General features: G+C 42.7%; 1 pseudogene; it reads left to right on the forward strand.

The window, feature by feature from the left end:
- The first annotated feature begins 11,904 nt into the window (after positions 1–11,904).
- LOC103604088 lies at positions 11,905–12,627 on the forward strand (annotated as a pseudogene).
- Positions 12,628–13,090: the final 463 nt, after the last annotated feature.

The following is a 13,090-nucleotide window of genomic DNA, read 5'->3' on the forward strand; positions in this document are numbered from 1 at the left end:
CCTAGAAGCTACTAGACACATCTGGCTGCTGGAGTGGAACTGCAGAGGGAGCTGATGTGGAAGTTCATGGAGGTTGTTGGCTCTCTGTGACCGCGCCTGTTGAGTTCACAGTGGTGGTGAGTATGGACTCAGCACTGCTCATCAGGAATGGCAGTCAAAGAAGAAAGCTGGATGTGCAGCAGGGAAGATCAAGGACATGTCAGTGTCTGCCCCCAACACCTTCTACCAACATCAAACCTCAGATCATAATGGTTGCTGCTTCATTTTGCATCCCAAATCTCACACAACTTCACTTTTGGCGACTCTAACTCAGACCATACAAGAAAAGGCATGCTGGGTAATGTAGTTTCAAGCGTACCTAAGTTGCTGAAAGAAAAATAAAGCATACTACACAACAATACATCTCTGGGTGGTAAGCTACCTCTGGAGAATAGAGAATCCCTAAAATCACTTCTGAGAAACCTATGTTGAGTGAAAGAAGCAAAGCATAGAGGGATAAATACCGCATGACCTCACTCATAAGTAGGAGCTAGGACAGAAAGAAGGAAGGAAAGAAAGACCACAGTGGTGCACACATTGGACTTGAAGAGGGAGAGAACATGCCTTGGGATACAAAGTGGAGTGGTGGAAAGGGGGAGGGAGGTTGGGGATAATTGGGTGGGGGGCATGGGGTACAAACGCAATTTGTAGTAATGTGTATGCTGCCAGTATGAATCTGTCCTTTACATCTTGGGCACAAGGGGTGACAATCAGCTTTGTATCTCATGAATATTCATAATAAAAATAAATAAAATAAAATAGGAAGCACCTTAAAAAAAATCACTTGTTTTGAAATACTCTATATTTGCGTTTGTATTGATCAGCATCTTAAATACTATTGCAACCCATTAGACACACAGATAAGCCCTTTGCAACCAGAACTAAAAAGAATTACCAATTCATGACAGCACACAGTAAGGGCAAATAACTTTAATTAAACTCTTATTGTATGTTAGGCATGGTGTTAGGATCTTTGCACATTTTACAACATTTAATCTAAGAGCTATCCTAAACAGTATTATTGGCACACCTGATTTGCAAATGAGGAAATATAGACCCAGAGGGGTAAGGCATTTTTCTCACAATCATAGTCAGTAATAAAAGTAATGGCTGACTTTTACTGAATACTTGCCTGACACAGTGGTTTAAACGTGATCAATTCTTATCACCAGAATACTTGAGTCGGAGGCTATTGTTATTCTTGCTTTACCATGGAGGAAACTTAAGCACAGAATATTCCAGCTTTTCATCCAAGGTCATAGAGCAACTCACTGGGAAGGCCATGTGTGGTGTGGCAGAGATGGTGGTGCTTATTGAACAATCCATCTGCACTCTGTTATCTCCTGGAGTCCCTTGCAGTTAGTTGTGGCCATGTGACTACCCACAGACAATGGGCTGTAATTAGAACTAATGTGTCACTACTGGGCTGAAATGTAGAAGAGCTGAAGTCATGTTTCCACATTTCCTCTTCTCTTACTCCATTGCCTGGGGATGTTCCATATGGCAGAATCTTCAGCAGCTTGGGACCCTGAATAATGGCGCAGAGCACAGCCACCTATCCTGATGACAATGTTGGCTGTATAACATAAGGAAGAAGCAAATGGTAGTTATGTTGGAACGAAGGGGTTATTTGTTCCTGTAGCATATCTGGCCTATCTTGACAAACACAACACTTGCTGGTCTGACTCAGGGAACCTATGATCTTTTTCAATGATTAATCTATGCCGTCTTCCTCCAGTGATGGGGGGAATGAGAACCTGAGTGTGAAGCAATATATGTGATTGCCTTTCATAAATAAGAAGGCACAGCATGGGTATAAGATATCAGACATCATAATACGTCCCATCTAATCTCAAGTTCCGGACTCACCAAGGTCAAGTATATCAATCCGTGGTGATTCTCCTTGGCAGCATTTCGAGGAATATTTGTAACATTTCACCTGAGAAGCAGAGCTGCATTCCCTAGAAGTGATAAGAGGGAAGGAGAGCAAGTGGAAATCTTAGCAGGCATCAGTAAACTATGGACTGCCCCCCGTTACTGTAAACAGTTTTATTGCAACGCAGCCACACTCATTCACTTGTTTGCTCATCCAATGATATTTCTTTTGTGGCTGCTTTTGAGCTACAACAGCAGAGTTGAGTATTTGTGACAGAGATCATACGAGCTACAAAGCCTAAAATATTTGCTCTCGGTCCTTTATAGAAAAAATTTGCTGATCTCTGACTTGGAGGTGTTGAAATATGACCAGGAAGCACAGGGCTTTCCTTTAGGGACCCAGATAGACCTTCCAGATCTTCCTAAGGGGCCTGCTTCTGACCTGAAAATTCCCCCCTTAATCACACTTTCAAGTTAAATTAAGTCCTTAAAGGCCCCATAAAAATGCAAATAGATTATCTGCTAACTCATTACCCCAATTAATACTGTGATACCAATTCCCTTTCCAGGCTTGTCTGTCTCTAATACATCCTCTGAGAGGGTAGTGAACTGTAGAGGGGGGAGGGAGGAGAGGAAAGAGTTTGGGATGGGTAAGGAGCCAGGTTGGCAGGCTTCTGTGAAACCACAGGTCAGCACGGCAAATAGAGACTCAGTGTCATTTGCTTCAGAACGTGGGCTCCATCCAGCTGCTTAGGAGAAGTCGTCATCACTCCTCTACAGGTAGACTAAATTGCCAACCCCTTTTCTTGGGTTTTGGGGTGAAGGGCAGTAGTATCTTTCCAATTTGGGAAAACAAAAAGGTGTATACTCTCATGAATGATTTAACATCAGTTCTTGTGAGTAATTCTTAGTGATTAAGGCCCTTTGACATGTGGTTCCTCTGTCTGGAATCTCCCACTCTGTTTTCTGATTGCCTAAAGTTTATGCATATGTCAAGGCTCAGTTTAGGCTTATCTCCTCCAGGAAGCCTTCTCTCACTGGCCAAGAGTAAGTTAGTTGTTCTCTTAGCCCTGTATACTATTCCCATTACTAATACTTCCGAGGAAGTTGGGGCCCCAGCCCAAGGTCCCATGCTCTTGAGAACTTTTCTCAGACCCCTTGTGGGCTGCACTCTTTCCATGGGGTAAAGAGTTCTGGCCCTGCTTCTAGATCATTCTGTGAGTAGACAGGACCCTGGAATTCCCAACCCAAATGGCATTAAGCCACTTCCAAGAGCCTGCAGAAGTTTCTTCCCAGATTCCTTTTAGAGGGTGGATAGTTTAGCTGGAGTGCATCCCTGGTCCTGAAAAGTGGCTAAGGGGTGGCTGCTTGGGGTAGGGGTTTATAGTGGATCAAATATGGACATATAGGTGGGGCATCCACATGAGAATCTTTGAAGTGTAGGACAGAGTCTGGGGTAGAAACACAAGAAAGGCACATTTTATAGTCCCCGCAAATGCTAAGGGTGGGCCTGGCCATCATAGCACTTACCTTATGACATTGCTTTGATTCTTGAGCCATTAAACTGTGAACCAATTGGGGGCAGTTGTTCTTAAATCCTAGGTCAGTAAACTGCCAGGTGTCTTGTTAATTGCTGCTGTGTTTAGCAGCACCTGGAAACGGGGCTGTACCACAGCTCTCATGTCTTCCCATCTGGAGGAATAGTTTTGTAAAGGCTGAAGGTTCACCAAGATTCAATCCCTCTGTGAACCATCTGCAGAATTCAGTTGCCTGGAGGCCTTCTAAAGGGTAAAGCATCTCTTAGAGAATTGGTCAGGTGAATGACCTTGTAAAAGTGTAATAAGACTACACCAACCCAAGAAGCTTTGAACCGTGAATGCTTGGTGGTGAGCTGGGGACAGAGATGGATGTGCTATCAATCATCTAGGCTGAAACTTGCCCCAGCCAGCAGGGAGTTTCCCTTCCACCAGAGCAGAATTTTTGACTTGACTTGTTTACTCAGAGCTTTGGCAGTTCAGTTCTTTTCAACACCTGATTTAAAATTGATTTATTGAACACCTATTATGACAAATATTCAGAATATTGTGACCCATCTGAAATTGAACATGGTGGGAACATTTACACTATGAAAATCAACAAACACTACAAATCAGGGCTCCCTTCCTCCCCCTCTCCCTGATCCAGCTGATTGACCAGCACACCACTGCCTTACCTGGAAGGAGACCTCGTCCTGCACAGGACTGCAGGAGTCAGATACAAAACCAGACCATTTCTCTTCTCTAAATCTTTATTTTTAAAATCATGTAAATATATGTGCTTCTTGTAACAAATTCAGAAGAATAGAATGTATGAATTAACAGATTATCTTCTGATCCAATATCCCCTCTCCTACAGAAGTAACTTTCGAGTATAGCGTTCTAGAATTTTTCTACAGTTATACAAACACATAAAAACAATATATATTGTTTAGATAAATATAATGAAGCCACACATATTTATACACCTTATTTTTCTTTCTCTAAAAATATATTGTGGACATTTGTCTGAGTTAGATCATATAGCTCTACATAATTCATTTTAATAATTGCAGAGTATTCTACAATATTGTCTTCTTAATGGCCATTTAGGTAATTTCCATCTGTTTTTCTTTCTTCTTTTATAAATATCACTTTAATAAACATCCTGTGCATGTAATATGTGCATGTGTGTGCATGCATATGTGTATTTCTGTGTGCAAGAAGGCATATTTCTTTAGAATGAATTCCCAGGAATGAAATTTCTAAGTCATTAAATAATATCTTGGTAAATAAAGCTAAATTATCCTGCAAAAAATTGTACAAATGCCACTCCCTTTCAGCAAGCATTGGAATGCTTATATTTCTAAATTCTTGCCAACAAGAAATGTTATCAATACTTTTAAGTTTTTTTTTTTTTTTCCTTTTTTTTGTCTTTTTTCGTGTCCAGCAATGGATCGCAACCCTCAGTGTCGCGCCCGTACCGGACTGGGACCGGCAACGGGATCGCAACCCTCGGTGTTGCTCCTGCACCTCGCTCAGCCAGTGAGCAGGAACCGGTCTGTATGTGGGATCCGAACCCTCGGCGGGAGCGCCGCCACGCTCCCAAGTGGCGCACTGTAGCAGTGCGCCACCCGGCCGGCCCCTCAATACTTTTAAGTTTTTGAAAACTTATTAAAAGTTATATTTTATAGTTGTTTTTACTTTACTTACATTTCTTTATTTGCTAGTGAGACCAAGTATCTTGTTTTCTGTTTATATTTCTTTTGTGAATTACCAATTCATCATCTTTGCTTATTTTCTATTGAATTATTAATTAAAAAATTAACTTATAGGGCCGGCCCCGTGGTGCACTCGGTAGGGTGCGGCACTTGGGAGTGTGGCGGCGCTCCCGCCGAGGGTTCGGATCCCATATAGAGACTGGTCCGCTCACTGGTTGAGCGCGGTGCGGGCGTGACACCGAGGGTTGCGATCCCGTTGCCAGTCGCGGTACGGGCGCAACACTGAGGGTTGTGATCCTGTTACCGGTCACGAAAAAAAGACAAAAAGGAAAAAAAAATTAACTTATAGAAGTTATTTACATAAAACATATTTTGGCTATTAGACTGTAACATGCATCGAAACATTAGCTTCATGTCTACTTGCCTTTTAACTTTGTATTCTGTTTATCCATACAGAAGTTCTATAAAATTAAGTGTGCTGAGGATGGTTTTGTGTTATATTTATAAAGGCTATCCATACCCCAAAGTATAAAAGCATCATCTTATAGTTTTCTAATACTTTCCATTTTTCTTTTACATTTAAGTTTGTTTGTTTTTACCTATATATAATTTATTTTTGTATATGATGTGAGGTAAGGATGGAAAAAATATATGTAGATGAATGCTTTTTTTTTTTTTTTCCTTTTTTGTCTTTTTTTGTGACTGGCAATGGATCGCAACCCTTAGTGTCGCGCCCGTACTGGACCGGGACTGGCAACGGGATCGCAACCCTCGGTGTTGCCCCCGCGCCTCGCTCAGCCAGTGAGCGGGAACCTATATATAATTTATTTTTGTATATGATGTGAGGTAAGGATGGAAAAAATATATGTAGATGAATGCTTTTTTTTTTTTTTTCCTTTTTTGTCTTTTTTTGTGACTGGCAATGGATCGCAACCCTTAGTGTCGCGCCCGTACTGGACCGGGACTGGCAACGGGATCGCAACCCTCGGTGTTGCCCCCGCACCTCGCTCAGCCAGTGAGCAGCCGGTCTGTATGTGGGATCCGAACCCTTGGCGGGAGCGCTGCCGCGCTTCCGAAGCGGCGCACTGTAGCAGTGCGCCACTGGGCCGGCCCCTGTAGATGAATGCTTTTTGAAATATTGTTAATAGCAATAAAGTTAGGAAACAACCTAAATTAAATATATTGTGAGTAATTAAATATATTAGGCATAATTAAATATATTGTGGTAAATTTACACCATAGGACATTATACAACTCATAAAAAGAAATAGGTCTATATCTATCGAAATGGAAGGATGTCTTTGTTGTATTAGGAGATGACACATTTCTGAGAGATGTATATGGTTTGCACTGTGAGGACTTATGCTTAAGGCCATGTAGGTTGTATACTGCTACCTCTGGGAACTGTGATGTGTTGGCATCCCTGGAGTTATGCAGTGCAGTAATCTTTTTCACTGTACTGCCCTATACAGTGACCCAGGTGATGTATACTTTATTGATCTCTAGCGAGTTCCCCTCATTTCCTTTCTTCTTTTGGTATATTCCTGTTGTTTCTTTTTCTGAGTGGACCCTAATTTGGGTTTTCAGGAAAGCTCCAGGCTGGCTCCATTCCAAGGCATCTAGTAGTACCATGGGAAACATGCAGGCTTCCTAACTAAAGTCCAGCAGTGCAGACCACTCCTACTATAGTCTCTCTTCTTACTTTGCCGACATAGGATCCCACAGCAGGTTCCTACTTTCTGACCTCTCCCAGCAGAATCAGGCACTATTTTCTATCTACTCCTCCACACCCCAAACTCTAGGGATCATATATCACATTCTCCAAGAACACTCTCATGCTTCTTATGGGAGCAGTTTTGGATGGACCTATGAGTTTCCAAAGCTTAGCAATTATTCATCTGGGAACTAAGATGCCAGTACATCGAAGGGAACAAGATAGGGAGGGAGCAGTTGGGGGTACGGGAAAAAAGACTGCATTATAATACAAAATTATGCATCACTGACCATGGCAGATTAAATTACTGATCCCAATGCTCCCCTACAGTAGCAGCATACAGCAAGTATATATTGCCACCTTTGCTGTGGTCTCCTGGTGGACAAGATGCATTTCCCTGCCCTTTGACTTGGGGCTTCTTCATACTATTTGCTTTGGACAATGGGATAGTATTGGACATAAATAAAATAAAGACTTGAAATATTATGGCATGACTGGGCTTACTCTGTTGCACTCTGCCATCACCCTGAGAAGAACATGCCCCAGGTAGCTCGCTAGTCCCAAAGAATGAGTTAGGTGAAGTAGAGTGAACTGAAGCCCTAGCTTGAAGTCAAGCCCAGCTGAGACCAGTCTGAATTTATCAGCCACTGCTGATCTAAAACACACAAGAAAGAAATCCTTGTTGTTGTAAGTCACTGAGTTTTGGCATGGTTTCTTATGAAGCATTTTTGCGAAATTAACTGATTGATTCTCCTCTTATTCTATACAGAGAAAATTCTAATCTTATTGGGGCAGCAAATGAACTCAGCTAAAAGAATACATTTTTAAGCATTCTTAATTGCTAAATGTGTCTGTGTGACTAAGTTTTGGCCACAAGATGAGCGGCTGACTCAGCCGAGAGATGCACATTTTTTGCCCTTTCCTCCTTTCTTCCTCCTGCCTCCAGCTTCACACATGTGGACACTGGAACTTCAGTGGCTGTTTCTGGATTATAATGTGCTTTTGGGATAGAAGCTGAGTTCTAGGATGGTGGAGGAGTGAGAGAAGAGCCTGATGACTGTGAAACCACCATAACATTCTGGATTGCCTACCTCCAGACCTCTCTTATTTGAGAGAAAAATAATTTTCTACCTTGTTAAGTCACTCCTGATTTTAACTGATAATGTAGTATAATGTTGAGTGAGAATGTAGAATATAACTATCTGTGCTCTTACCATAAATACATTAAAATAGAATAAGTGTGGGAACAGGGACTAGAAGTCACTAGAGTCAAATAGTAACAAGGACTTGATTATGTGAAGGGAAAATATTTGCTGAATGAGGAATGGTTATGCAGGCTGGATGAAAAGGCAGTGTGCCAGGAGTTAGCTAAATCACAGGGCTAGACAAGAAATGAGTTCTAGCTTCTAATTCTAGCTATAAGCAAATAATAGATGTGTTATCTTTGGAACATCATTGAACTCTGAGTATCAGTTTTCTCAGTGGTTAAATGGAAACAATACAGTAAAATCCTATCGAAAAGTTAATTGTGATAATGTTAAGTCAGCTATAGCTAGAATGATAATGGAATTTACCATTCTACTGGAACATTTTTTAGAGTAAAAGGAATGCTACTGGGACTGCTCTGGCTACACTAGACATAATGCAACTGGGATTTGGGACTTGTCGATCTCCTCCACCCAGTGGAGGGATTTAAGTTCAGTGCACATTTCCTTTATAATAATCAGCCTAGTTCCTACACATTTAATAAATGAAAACATCTTTTCTCTTGTTTTTCCACAAGGTAACTAAAAGAACGACTAGAAATTTATATATTCATTAACTTGACAATAATACAACCCCATGTTTTATGTAAGTATAGTTTACTACCCCATTTATCTCATATTACAGGATTTTATTGTAACAACACCTACATATGACTATCTCCCAGGGTTGTCATAAGAACACCATGAGCATATCTAAAGGAACAATGCTTTGAAAATTATAAAAGATTATGGGAATGCTTCAAGTTTTCATTGAAAAGAGGAGAAATATGACATGACAGCCATTAGGGTAACAGTAATCACACTGGAACATACAGTCTGCAACAGACAACATAGACGTAAGTTATACGTAAACAAGCTGATCTTACGTCTCCTCTCCAGATCCTATCTCTCAAATATGGTCTTTGGGAACATTGTGATGGAGACATCTTTTAGATAATCAAAAATAAAGAAATGGAAATGGAAGCAACACACAAGCATGTGTACAATATCACCAACTTGAATTTCTCTGTCAACTAAAAACATTATGGTATAATTGTTATTGTCACTAACTCCAGTGTATTATTAAGTACAAAGAATTATTATGATTGTTACTATTGAAATTACATAGCAAATTGATTCTTCTAAAGCATTTTGAAAACATTAAATAATCTTTGTGTAGGAGCAGCACCCAGGGAGGGGTGCAGTCAGGTTGCTGTGCCTGACTCACGCATACGTGTGTGAAATCCTGCCTCAGAGATGTTCTCCACTTGCCTAGTTCCCTGCCTGAAAAGGCCATTAGGACAGTCCCATTCAGTGATTCATTGATTCACACTTAGTCATTCATTTATGTACACTTATGTGTGTGCTTACTATCTGTCAGGTGTTTAATACAGCAGTGAACAAACTGCAGAAGATGCTGTCAGTTTCCTGCCCTTATCGCCTGAACATTCAGCCTGCCCCTGAATTTTATAACTGCCAGTATCTGTAGCTTGTTGTCTGAAGGTATTCTTCAGGCAGTGGAAGATCATGCCCAGTGGCCCTAAAACACTGATGGACAAGAGTCGGTGCATAAATACCCCTACTTTCGCATCCTTTAGATGGAATAACTGTGAGGCATGTGTTGTATATACTTTCCCAGACTTATTGCTTGGGATTAAAATTCAGTCACTGACAGCAGCAGTGGTTTCATAAAAACACCTTTATTCATTGCCTTTCTTTTTCCCTACTGGGGCTATCTGGGATTCCTTCCCTAATAAGGTACTTACATCTTATTTTTGTTTTAGGGTCTGCTTCTGGGGGAATGCTTAAAGGCATAATCCCTGCCTTCTCAGCCCTAATGGAAAAAGGGTTGAAGACTCATCTGCCTGTGGGGGTCAGGCAGGTGTGGTAAATGAGTGAAGTAAAGTGACATTCCTCCCCTGAGCTTTACCAACGACAAATACAGTATACTTTGTACTCAGGGAGCTCCGCCTAAAGACTTCAGCTTACCAGCTATTCTTTCTTTGCAAGATAAAGGTTCTTGTTTCCCAGAAGGCCAGAAGAGAAACAACTGACTAAAAGAGTTAAGGTTCATTAAAACCCATCCACTCACTCATTCATTCGCCACACATCTATCCATCCCCCATCCACTCACCACCCACCTACTTGTTCCCTCACTGCCTAGTCCCTCACCACCCATCTCCAAACATTTTGAAAATCTTCACTCTGGGTATAAGATCATGCTTATCAAAGTAAGGGAATTATAACAAGGAATTTATAAAAGGTTAATAAAATGACTTCAATATACCTTATCTCCAGCTACTTCCTTTCTAATGAGCACTTTGGTCTATTATTTTCTGAATACCTCAGGCAATTTCACCTAAAGATGCATGTGCTCTAACTATTTCATCCTTCTAAATATTCTTCTCCTTCTTTAATATCTGGATAATGCGAGTATTTATCCTTCAAAGCCCTCTTACAAGATAACACTGTAGTGGATGCTGCGGTTTGCCACTGCGAGCCCCCTTTCAGGAGTTGGCACTCACTTGCTGCACTACAGGAGTGCTGGTTGCTGATGGCTCATGGAACTCACTCCTTGGGTGTTGCTTTGCCTCACATGGATTTGTCACCTCTCTTCGCCTGGGTGACGGAGCCACAAAAAGGATTACTCAAAGCCCATCTCTTCCTAGCAGTGAGAGACCCCAAAGGGGTTGATTTACCAGAACCCTCAAGAGAGGGTCATTCCCTCCTTTGGAAATTAACCATGACCTGGGTTTCTCTTCCCACATTTATTTTCCAGACCAGGAAGTTACAGGAAGAGAACATAGGTGGGGTTATGGCCAATTATAGTTTAACAGTAGAGGCTGGTAACATTCAGTGAAACAAGCAAGGTGACATTCCATAATGCGATTTGCAAAAGGTTAAGTCAATCCACCAGCAAAAGCTTGATCTTAGCAAACATTCTCTTTCCCCACAACAGCTTCCCCAGCATTTTTACATATCAATTAGAAACTTGTCTGTCCTTGAGCCAGCAGCCTTGCTGTTCTACAACTCTCCATCTACATCAGAGACACTAGCCTGAGGAAAGTTTCCTGTCTTTTGCAAGGTTAACATTTGTATATGTACTTTTAAGAAGTTAGGCTAAACCTGAAACTGCAGGGCTTTAGAGGCCCTGTGAAATACATTTGCTTCATAAATATTCATATATTCCACACTTGGGGGCTTGACTAGTCAGTGTGGAGGTAAAACGTCCTGCCCCCTTTGCCACAAATCAGGATCTCTCAACGTTCATCCCAGTTCCAGAGTTTCCCATGGCATTTGATTGATGTCTCAGTTGTGGCTACAATGCAATTCCTACTTCCTGTGTACAATTCTGCTTTCCTCCCTCCATTACAGAGCACTCCCCAATCAACCTCCTGCACTCAAATCTCAGAGACTCAGGGTCTGTTTCTAAGGCAACCCAAGCGAAGACAATATCTTTGCAAAGTCTTCTCAACTTCTCCTGGCCCCTGCCCCAACAATATAGAATGAAAGACTCAATCACTGTATTACTTCCTCCTTTACGCCCCCACGGCTCATATGGCACATTTGTAGGTTAGAAAAACAGAGCCACTATCAATGTTATGGGAACATGGGATTTAATATAGGACCTTTTTCTTACATGAAGATGGAAGGCATTGGGGGAGTGAAGGTCTGGAAGTGGGGAGTCAGAGCATCAGAGAAAAGGGAAAAAGTCATGAGCCGTTTTTGCCAGAAGCATAGACATAGGTATACAGAGTCTGCAGGAAAAGCTTGGTGCAATATGTGGTTGGTTGTTGATGTGGGACTCCAAAGAAGGCACTTGTGGAGAGGCATGTAGAAATTACTGCCTCTTGGACAGCATCTTCGCTGAGGTCAAGGCCCCGTATGAGGCCAACTGCAGCCAGGCTGAGGCTGAGAGCATGTATCAGATCGAGTATGAGGAGCTGCAGAACCTGGCTGGGAAGCACGGTGATGAACTGCATCGCATGAAGACAGAGATCACTGAGATGAACCTGAACACCAGCCAGCTCCAAGCTGAGACTGAGGGCCTCAAAGGCCAGAGGGCTTCTCTGGAGGCTGCCATTGCTGATGCTGAGCAGCATGGGGAGCTGGCCCTCAAGGATGCCAACAACAAGCTGGCTGAGCTGGAGGTTGCCCTGCAGCAGGCCAAGCAGGACAGGGTGCAGCAGCTGCATGAGTACCAGGAGCTCATGAATGTCAAGTTGGCCTTGGACATTGAGGTCGCCACCTACTGCAAGCTGCTGGAGGGCAAGGAGAGCTGGCTGGAGTCTGGGATGCAGAACGTGAGTATCCATACAAAGGCCACCAGTGGCTACTCAGGTGGGCTGAGCTTCACAAGCCCCACCTACGGCCTGACCTCCTTCCAGTCCACCATCAGCTCTGATGGAAACTCTAGTCCCTTCAGCCACATCAGCTCCTCCAAGGCCATAGTTGTGAAGAAGATTGAGACCTGCAATGGAAAGCTGGTGTCCAAGTCCTCTGATGTCCTGCCCAAGTGAACGGCCACTGCAGTCCCTCCCAACCTTCCCCCTCCTGTGGCTGCCCCAGAACCTGTGTGGGAGGCAGCTGTGCTGGGGAGTGTGGGGAACAGGAGACCCACCTGAGACTCAGCCTTAGCCCTAGCCCTCAGCCCACTCTTGGGGGGAGTCTACTGCCCAGGGTACCCCCTCCTGCTCATGCCCCAACTAAGAGCCAATTCAAATTTTTTTTTCCAAAATAAAGCTTCCCCTGGCTCTGCCAATAAACCCCCTCCCTCCCAAAAGAAATTGCTGCCTCTGTGAAAGCTGTTGTCTCTGTGGAATCACTTTGGCAGACTACAATCAAGTGTGTTTTGGTGAACTTGAGGCCACTGTTGGTCAACAGGGCTGGCAGTAAAGAAGATGGCCTGGATACCGAATACAGAATGAGGGCAGAGGGAGGACATGCTGGGGCCCCTCTGTACATATGTCTGTCTGTCTTCAT

This window comes from Galeopterus variegatus, unplaced genomic scaffold (assembly GCF_000696425.1).
Source record: "Galeopterus variegatus unplaced genomic scaffold, G_variegatus-3.0.2 Scaffold4953, whole genome shotgun sequence".
In the NCBI taxonomy this organism is placed as follows: Eukaryota; Metazoa; Chordata; class Mammalia; order Dermoptera; family Cynocephalidae; genus Galeopterus; species Galeopterus variegatus.